The sequence below is a fragment of the Otolemur garnettii genome, unplaced genomic scaffold (assembly GCF_000181295.1).
Source record: "Otolemur garnettii isolate 467f Iridium unplaced genomic scaffold, OtoGar3 scaffold00031, whole genome shotgun sequence".
Classification (NCBI taxonomy): Eukaryota; Metazoa; Chordata; class Mammalia; order Primates; family Galagidae; genus Otolemur; species Otolemur garnettii.
In genome coordinates, this window is record NW_003852426.1 from 16,906,618 (window position 1) to 16,915,429 (window position 8,812).

Below are 8,812 nucleotides of genomic sequence, written 5' to 3' on the forward strand. Positions count from 1 at the left end.
TAGCAACAAAAATGGCAGGTATTGGTATAAAAATGGACATATAGACAAATTAAACAGAAGAAAAACCCAGAAGTAAAGCCACATATTTATAGCCAGCAGATCACTGACAAAGGCAACAAGAACTTAGAATGGGGAATGGACACCCTTTCAACAGTCTGTGCTGGGAAAACTGGATATCCACATGGAGAAGAATGAAACTGAAGGTCTATCTCTCACCATATGCAAAAATCAACTCAAGATATAGTAAAGATTGAAATGTAAGACCAGAAACTATAAACATACTAGAAGAAAATCTAGGGAAAACGCCACTGGATAATTCCTTAGCCATGTAAAAACCTTTTAATTTAATCAAATCCCATTTTTTTTGTTGTTGTTGTTGCTGTGATTCCACTGAGGTTGTCTTTGCCTAGGCTGATATCTACGAGTTTTCCCAACATTTTCTTCTAGAGATGTTATGGTTTCATGACTTACTTTTAAGTCTTTTATCCATCTTGAATTAATTTTTGTGATGGTGAGAAATATGGATCCTAGTATAATTCTTCTGCCTGTGGCTATCTAATTTTCTCAGCACCCTTTATTGAATGGGACTTCTTTTCTCCAGTGCATATTGTTGTCTGCTTTGTCAAGATCAGGTGGCTGTATGTATATGGTTCTACATCCAGGTGCTCTGTTCTATTCCATCGGTCTATGTCTCTATTTTTTGTACTAATGCCATGCTGTTTTGGTTACTAAAGCCTTGTAGTATATTTTGAAGTCTGGTAATGCAGTACCTTCAGATTCGTTCATTTTGTTTAAGACTGCTTTGTCTTTTCAGGCTTTTTTCTGGTTCCATATGAAGCACAGAATTTTTTTCTAGGTCTGTAAAATAAGACATTGGTATTTTGAAGAGGACTGCAGTGAATCTATAAGTCACTTTGGGTCATAGAAACATTTTAACAAGGTTGATTCTACTGATCTATGGACATGACGTTTCTCTATTTGTTTATTTTGTCTGAGATTTCTTTCCTCAATGTTTTATACTTTTCTTTGCAGGGATCTTTCACCTGCTTGGTTAAGTATGTTCCTAGGTATTTTATTTTCTTTCTAACTATTATGAATGGTATTGCATCTTTAATTTGACTCTTAACTGGACTGTCACCGGTGTTTAGAATGCTATTGGTTTGTGTATATTGATTTTGTAACCTAAAACTCTGCTGATTTTATTTATCAATTCCAGGAGTCTTGTGGTAGAGTTGTTAGAGTTTTCTAACTAAAGATCATACCATTAGCAAACTATCACTATAGTTTGACCTCCTCTTTCCCAATATGAATACTCTTCATTTTTTTCTCATGTCTGACTATTTTCGCCTGAACTTACAGCTCTATGTTCAATACAAACGGTAACAGTGGAAATACTTGTCTTGTTTCAGTTCTTAGTGGGAATACTCTCAACTTTTCCCTATTCTGTATGCTATTGGCTGTGAGTCTGTCATATATAGCTTTTATATTCTTGAGATATGTTCATTCCTTCTATATCTAATTTGTTGAGTTTTTTTTTTTTTTTAATCATGAAAGGATGCTGTTGAATGGTTTTTCTGGAACTATTGAGATGATCATATGGTCTTAGTTTTTACTTCTGTTTATCTGGTGAATCACATTCATACATATGTTGAACCATCCTTATATTCCTGGGATGAAGCCCACCTCATCATGTTACCTTTGAACAGATTTCATTGATTAATCCTAAATATAGACCAACTCTCTTCTTTTTACAAAAGTAGCTCTCAAAGGTGGTCTGAGGACCTCTGGAAGTCATAAAGACCTTTTCAGGGGTACATCAGGTCAAAAATCACTCCTGAGGATATAGTCATTAAAAGCATAGTACAAACCAATGGATTTTAATGTAACTGAATACAAAAAAATTATTTATATATTTTCAGATTGCAATCACCTTAAGAAAATATAATTTATTGAGTTTTAGTGTAGTATCAAAGAATAGCTACAAATATCTGAAAAAGGCTATTAAAACACTGCTCCTTTTCCTAGGTATATGTCTACATAAAGCTGGATATTCCATTAATAAAAACATTTATCACAATAGACTGATTTCAGAATCTAGATGTCTTCTATTAGCAAGACTTCAAAGAGATTTGGAAAAACTTAAAATGATGTTGTTCTCCAACTATTTTTGCTGGTTTTGGAAAATAAAGCTGTTTTATAAAACCATGCTATTATGTTAACATGTAAGAAGTATCTTGTCATTTTTTTAACATTAAAATTAACATTTTATAATTTTCAGCTTTAAATTCTAATACAGCAAATTATTAATAGATTTAACTTATATAGACAACAGCACTTTAGAATCCTCAAGAATTCTGAAGAATGGAATCTTGATACCACAAAATTCAAGAAATTCTACTTTAGAAGTATAAAAAAACTCACTTTTAAGCATTTTTTAACCACATATTAATCTCTTCTCTATTTATTGACTTATAAAGATTCATTTATCTTATGTTAACTTGTTATATACAAGGAGGTTTGCTTCTTTGCTTTCTGTGTAGTCTGTTCTATTGATCTGAACATCTGGTCTGATACCAATAGCATATCCCTTAAATTATTGTAGTTTTATGATATGTTTTAGTGCCTCTAGAATAGGCATCCTCAAACTATGGCCTGCGGGCCACATGCAGCCCGCCTAGGATATTTATCCAGCCCGCTGGGTGTTTTTGCCACTGCTGCCTGTCCTGCTTAGTAGCCAACTTGTCCTGGGGCCCACAGTCCGGCCCTCCAACAGTCTGAGGGACAGTGAACTGGCCCCCTGTTTAAAAAGTTCGAGGACCCCTGCTCTAGAAGATAATTAATAATCCATAATTGCTCATCTTTTCCAAGATACTTCTTGTTATTCTTTTCTGGGTATTCTTGAAGATCAACGTTGTAACAAAAATATAAAGCCTTGAAATGAGAATACATGTATAAGTTTAAGAGTTTTGGAAAAGTGACATAATAAAGATAAAGAGGAATGGAGTACATCAAAGAAAGCAGAGAGTTTTCAACTTAATTAATTTCAAGCAATATAGAAAGGAAAGGATACAGAAGTAAAAATGAGATACACTATTCAAATTACCTAAGGGGGCTCGGCGCTTGTGGATCAAGCTGCTAAGGTGCCAGCCACATACACCTAAGGTGGCGGGTTCGAATCCCCAGCCCGGGCCCGCCAAACAACAATGATGGCTGCAACCAAAAAATGGCCAGGCGTTGTGGCGGGCGCCTGTAGTCCCAGCTACTTGGGAGGCTGAGGCAGGAGACTCGCTTGAGCCCAGGAGTTGGAGGTTGCTGTGAGCGTGATGCCATGGCACTCTACCCAGGGGGATAGCTGGAAGCTCCATCTCAAACAAACAAACAAACAAACAAACAAACTACCTAAGGGAAGATGGGGTGATGGAGCATTTCTAGCATTCATCGCAAGGAACATTGATCAGCTGTCCAACAGGAAAGAAATTTGAGCTCATATCACTACTCAACACGGATGCCCCCCTGTGAAATGTGTTTTAAAATCTAAATTCCTGGGAACATATTAGTAAACCAGTTCTGCAAAGACATTCCATCTATTTTCAAAAACATACCAACCTTAAAAAAAAAAAAACTTGCACAAGTTTATAGTGAGGAAATAATTAATATTGTATACAAGGATTTAGCAATAAGAATATTCATCTTTACACTGTTTAGAATATTAAAGCCATATATGTATTCTAGATTAGGAAACCAGTTTAAAAAATTATACCATATCCATAGCTTAGATAATCTGTCACAATTCAAAATTGCATAGATGTATTTTACTGATATAGAAAACTTCTCATAGTTGATCATTAAATAAGATAAAAGCAGTTTATCAAACAATTAGCATATCATGTTTCCACTTGAATTTTTTTATTTTTTTATTATTATTATATTTTTTGAGACAGAGTTTTACTACGTCTACCCTCGGTAGAGTGCTGTCATGTCACAGCTCACAGGAACCTCAAACTCTTGGGCTTAAGACATTCTCTAGCCTCAGCCTCCCACGTAGCTGGGACTACAGGCGCCTGCCACAATGCCTGGCTATTTTTTGGTTGTAGTTGTCATTGTTATTTGGCAGGCCTGGGCTGGGTTCGAACCTACCAGCTCTGATGTATGTGGTTGACACCCTAGCTGCTGAGCTACAGGTGCCGATTGAATTTTTTTTAAATGCATATTTTACGGGAAAAAAATCAGAAATTATAATACCAAAATGTTTACAGTGATTATCTTTTGACCTGTAGGACTTTGGGCAATTTTTAATTTCTCTCTTAGTTTCTTTTTATGGTTTCCTTTTCATTCCCTTAATACCATGTTTTAACTCTGAAATAAGAAGAAAAAGCTAAGCAAGTTCTTACTTTTAAAGTTAAAATATCAACACTACAGAGAGAACTTCAAAGTCATTAGATTTGCGTCCCTCCAGGAAAGGATGCATTTATTTTATTTATAAAAGAAACAGTAAGTATAGGAAACATGCATCTTTTACAAATATTAACAAGGCATTGTGAAAAAATGAAAGAAAATCCTACAACATGTTTGAAAAATTGGAGCATGAGTGCAGATTTTGGGGGTTGTTTTATCACTGACACAGGAAGGCCACAACCAGGTGCTAAAACTTGGAAGGAGGGTGGCCCCTGTGGCTCAAAGGAGTAGGGCGCTGGCCCCATATGCTGGAGGTGGTGGGTTCAAATCCAGCCCTGGCCAAAAACTGCAAAAAAAAACCCCCAAAACAAACAAACAAACAAACAAGCCTTGGAAGGAGCCTGGATACATTTAAGCTTCATGTTCTCTAAGAAGAAAGTGTGGGTACAAAGACTTGATAGCAAAAGATTATTAGTTCTTTAAGTAATTTCTTACTTGTCTTAGATATTTATTATTTTTAATAAAACATTTTTTACGTGAAGGACTCAAATACAACTCAGAATTTTCCTAACAAACACAAACATGTAACCTATTCTCATGTACCCTTATATGTATTAATCTGAAAAAAAATTAAAATACATTTTTTTCTCACAATCTAGAGTTGTTGGCTCTATAAAATAGTTCAGTCTTCTAAGAGGATTATTATGGAGTGAATCATAAATGCATTTAAATCTTTTGACTAGTAATCTACTACTAAATACGAGGGTAATCATTAGAAAAGAAAATGCTCTATGCACAAAAGTATGAATAGCTACCAAAGGAAATAATATTCATGCTATCAACAAAATGGACTACTATTGCGTGACCACTGAAATAAATATAAAAACGCTCTCCATATGTGAGAAGTGAAGGATTAATGTTAAACTGTTAAAATACTTCTTTAAGTGACAGATTGACCCTCTGGTGGTGAAACATAGGTTTCTGTACTGATGTCATACAAAGAAAATATTAGATGGTTGCTGCAGTGTGGTTACAGGCTGTAGGCAGTTTGTGCATGCAAGAGTTACATTTGTGTGCATGTGTTTGAGTATGGGTATCTCTTGAGTATGGTAAAGTTGTCAAACTAAGTAAAATTACTTTTGAAAAAAATATGAGATGTTAAAAGCCCTGACAAAAATTATAACTCTCTCGGGTAGAACATAATCCTGACAAAGATACATGGCTAGCAGCCCCTCTAAGAGCTCCCCACTTAAGGACAAAGAAGGGTTTCATGGGGTGTATGGGGGAGAGGGACACAGAGAGACTGAGCTCTCTGTGAACAGGTGAGCTGCACAGAAATTCCAAAGTGAAAAGCAAGTATATTTGTGCCAATACCTTATGGCAAAATCGAAATACAAAGCATGGAAAAATTAACTGGAGCCATTTTCAAGGGTTTTAAAATGAAAAGAAAAATGAAATAACTAGAAAACTGACATTTGCAATGGAAAACCCCTGCACTAGAAGGGGAAAGTGGGGGTACAGGAGATAGACTTCAGGTGGCAGTAAGGAAAAAAGAAAAGAGGATGATTACAGGGTGGCAAGAGGATACACTTGCCAGGTGGCATCCATCTGAAGAGGGAACTGTTGGAGCGTAAGCATAATCAAGATAAATGACCAGCTGGGGAATATGGAAGATCAGGAGAGCAGAAGTGAAAGGAACACCACCCAGAAGTGCAGGTGTTGGTTGGAACATGGCAGGTACTTAAAGGTTTGCATTCTGAAATATGTTTTGGTTGGGTCTGGGAGGAAAATCTACTCATGTAACAAATTAAAACCTTTTTATTATAAAATTACCCTGTGAGGCTCTCATGTGTTTATCTAATGAAAGAGCAGCAACTGGGTGCTAGGTGTGAGAAGGGACATGCAGAACTGCCATGTATGTGTCAGGCAGAACAACTGGCTGAAGAAGCCCAAGGTGGGGTGTGTGGACGGCCTCCCAGGAAACCACGGAGAGAGAAGGAATACAAAAGCAACAGGAAAAAAATATCTAAAGTAATTTAGATATTGTAGTCGGGTTTGCACTGCTATACAGGAATACCTGAGGCAAGGTAATTTATAAAAAGAGTTTTATTTGGATCACAGTTTTGCAGACTTATACAAGAAGCATAGTGCCAGCATCTGTTTCTGGTGAGGGCTTCATGGAACTTCTGATAGGGAAGCTGAAGGGGGAGCAGACGTGTCACACGGCAAGAGAGAGAGGGAAGAAGTAGCATCAGGCTCCTTTGAATAGCCAGCTCTCAAGTGTACTAAAAAAGCAAGAACTCAGAACACACCAGGGCAGAACATTCACAGGGTATCCACCCTCATGACCCAAACACCTCCTACCAGGCCCCTACATCCAACCCTGGGGAACAAAATGTGCCAGAAAGAAAACAGGGGGAGGGTATAAGGAAGGGAGGCAGAGGGGAGAGGAAAGAAGGAAAGAAAGAGTCTGAGTGCTTCTAAGAAAAGGACAGTCAGTACACGCATAAAACACCTTTTAAGAGAGTGTCATGAAATAGATATCAGACAAAATAGTGCAAGAAAAGAAAACTACAACTAATAGTTTCCATGAACTCAGATGCAAAACATCTCAACAAAATATTCACAAACCTAACAAGGTAAAGAAAGAATTAGACACCATAATCAAGTAAGATTTATTCCAGGTACCATGTTTCCCTGAAAATAAGACACTATCTTATATTTATTTTTTCTCAAGAAGACACACTAGGGCTTATTTTCAAGGGATGTCTTATTCTCTGTGTTGAAATGCATGGCATGGCCATGCAGTGTACCACGTCCATCACTAGGTCTTATTATTGGGGTAGGGCTTATATTTAACAAATGCATATAAATCCTGCTAGGGCTTATTTTGGGGGTAGGTCTTATTTTGGGGGAAACACGGTATGAAAGGTTGGTTCCACATTCAAATATCTGTAAATGTAATCACTGTATCAATAGACCAACAGACCAAACTATAAAAAGCATATGATTATATTAATTGATACAGAAAACCATTGGACAAAATCCAACACCCATTAATGATAAAAATTCTCAGTAAACTAGAAAAAAGGGAAATTTCTTCAACTTGATAAAGAGCATCTATACCTAAATGCTTTCATCCCTAAAAATGAGGAACAATGCAATATCTGCTGTTACCACCAGTAGTCAACGTGGTGCTAGAAGTTAGAGCCAGTGCAATTAGATAAGAAAATAAAGGAAAAGAAAAAGGAAGGGAAGGGAAAGGAACAGAAAGAAAGGAAGGGAAGAGAAGCAAAGCAAAGCAAAGCAAAGCTATATAAACACATAGTAAGAAATAAAAATAGTCTACATAGAGAATCCAAAGAATGTGCAAAAATATTCCTAGAGCCAATACATGAGTTTAACAAAGTTGCAGATACAAAGTAAGCACACAGAAATCTATTGCATTTTTATAAACAGATTAACGTATCATTGAAAACCAAAACTTAAAAAAAATACCATCTCTCCGTAAAATATTCCTTATACAAGCTTTGAAATGAATATAATATTTTGGTATAAATCTAACAAAGCATGTATAGAATCTGCATGATTAAAATAACAATCAATATACTAACAGACAAACGATTATACTCTAATTCACTGGACAGAAGATAAAAAGGGCTTGGTAAAAGTTTAACAAAAATTATAGTAATATTCAGAGTATAAACAATGCTATACTTAATTGCACTAAGATGTATGACCATTTCTTCTTAAAGCATATTCTTTAATATTCATAGTTTAAAATTATTAATAATGTGATTATTTAAAAGAAAAAACTATTAAAATCCTACAAAACTAAGTGCTTTTATATATATATATTTTTATAAAATCAGTTAACATATAATCAGGTAAACAAACTACATTTCCTTTAAAGGCAAAAGTGGAAACTTTTACAAAATTTGGATTTTTAGCCGTATTGTACTACTAAAATATTTCCTTGGTCTTTATACACAGCATTCTCAAACTATGTATTAAAAAAGGCAAACAAGAGTACAGGACTACTCTTAATATCCAAAAAAAAAAAACAATGTCAAAGATACCTGCACTCCCGTGTTCCAGAAGCTTTACCCCCAATAGTCAAGATATGGAATCAACCTCAGTGTCCATTAATAGATGAACGAATACAGAAAATGTGGTATAAATATACAATAAAATACCTCCCAGTCTTTATAAAAGAAGGAAATCCAGTCATTTACAACCTGGATGAACCTGGAGAACATTGTATTAAATGAAATAATCCAGGCACAGAAAGATAAATGTTACATAATTTCACTCGTATAGAGAATCTGAAAAAGCTGAACTCATAGAAATGGAGAATAGAATGGTGGTTACCAGGGGCTGGAGGTAGGGGAGTAGAACTTGGGAAGATGGTGGTTAA

The 8,812-nt window shown here is 35.7% G+C and overlaps 1 protein-coding gene across 2 annotated transcripts in view; it reads right to left on the reverse strand.

The window, feature by feature from the left end:
* Positions 1–8,812, reverse strand: part of LOC100964357 (24-hydroxycholesterol 7-alpha-hydroxylase) — an 83,950-nt gene that overhangs the window by 25,870 nt on the left and 49,268 nt on the right. The gene's annotated exons all lie outside the window — the stretch shown is intronic.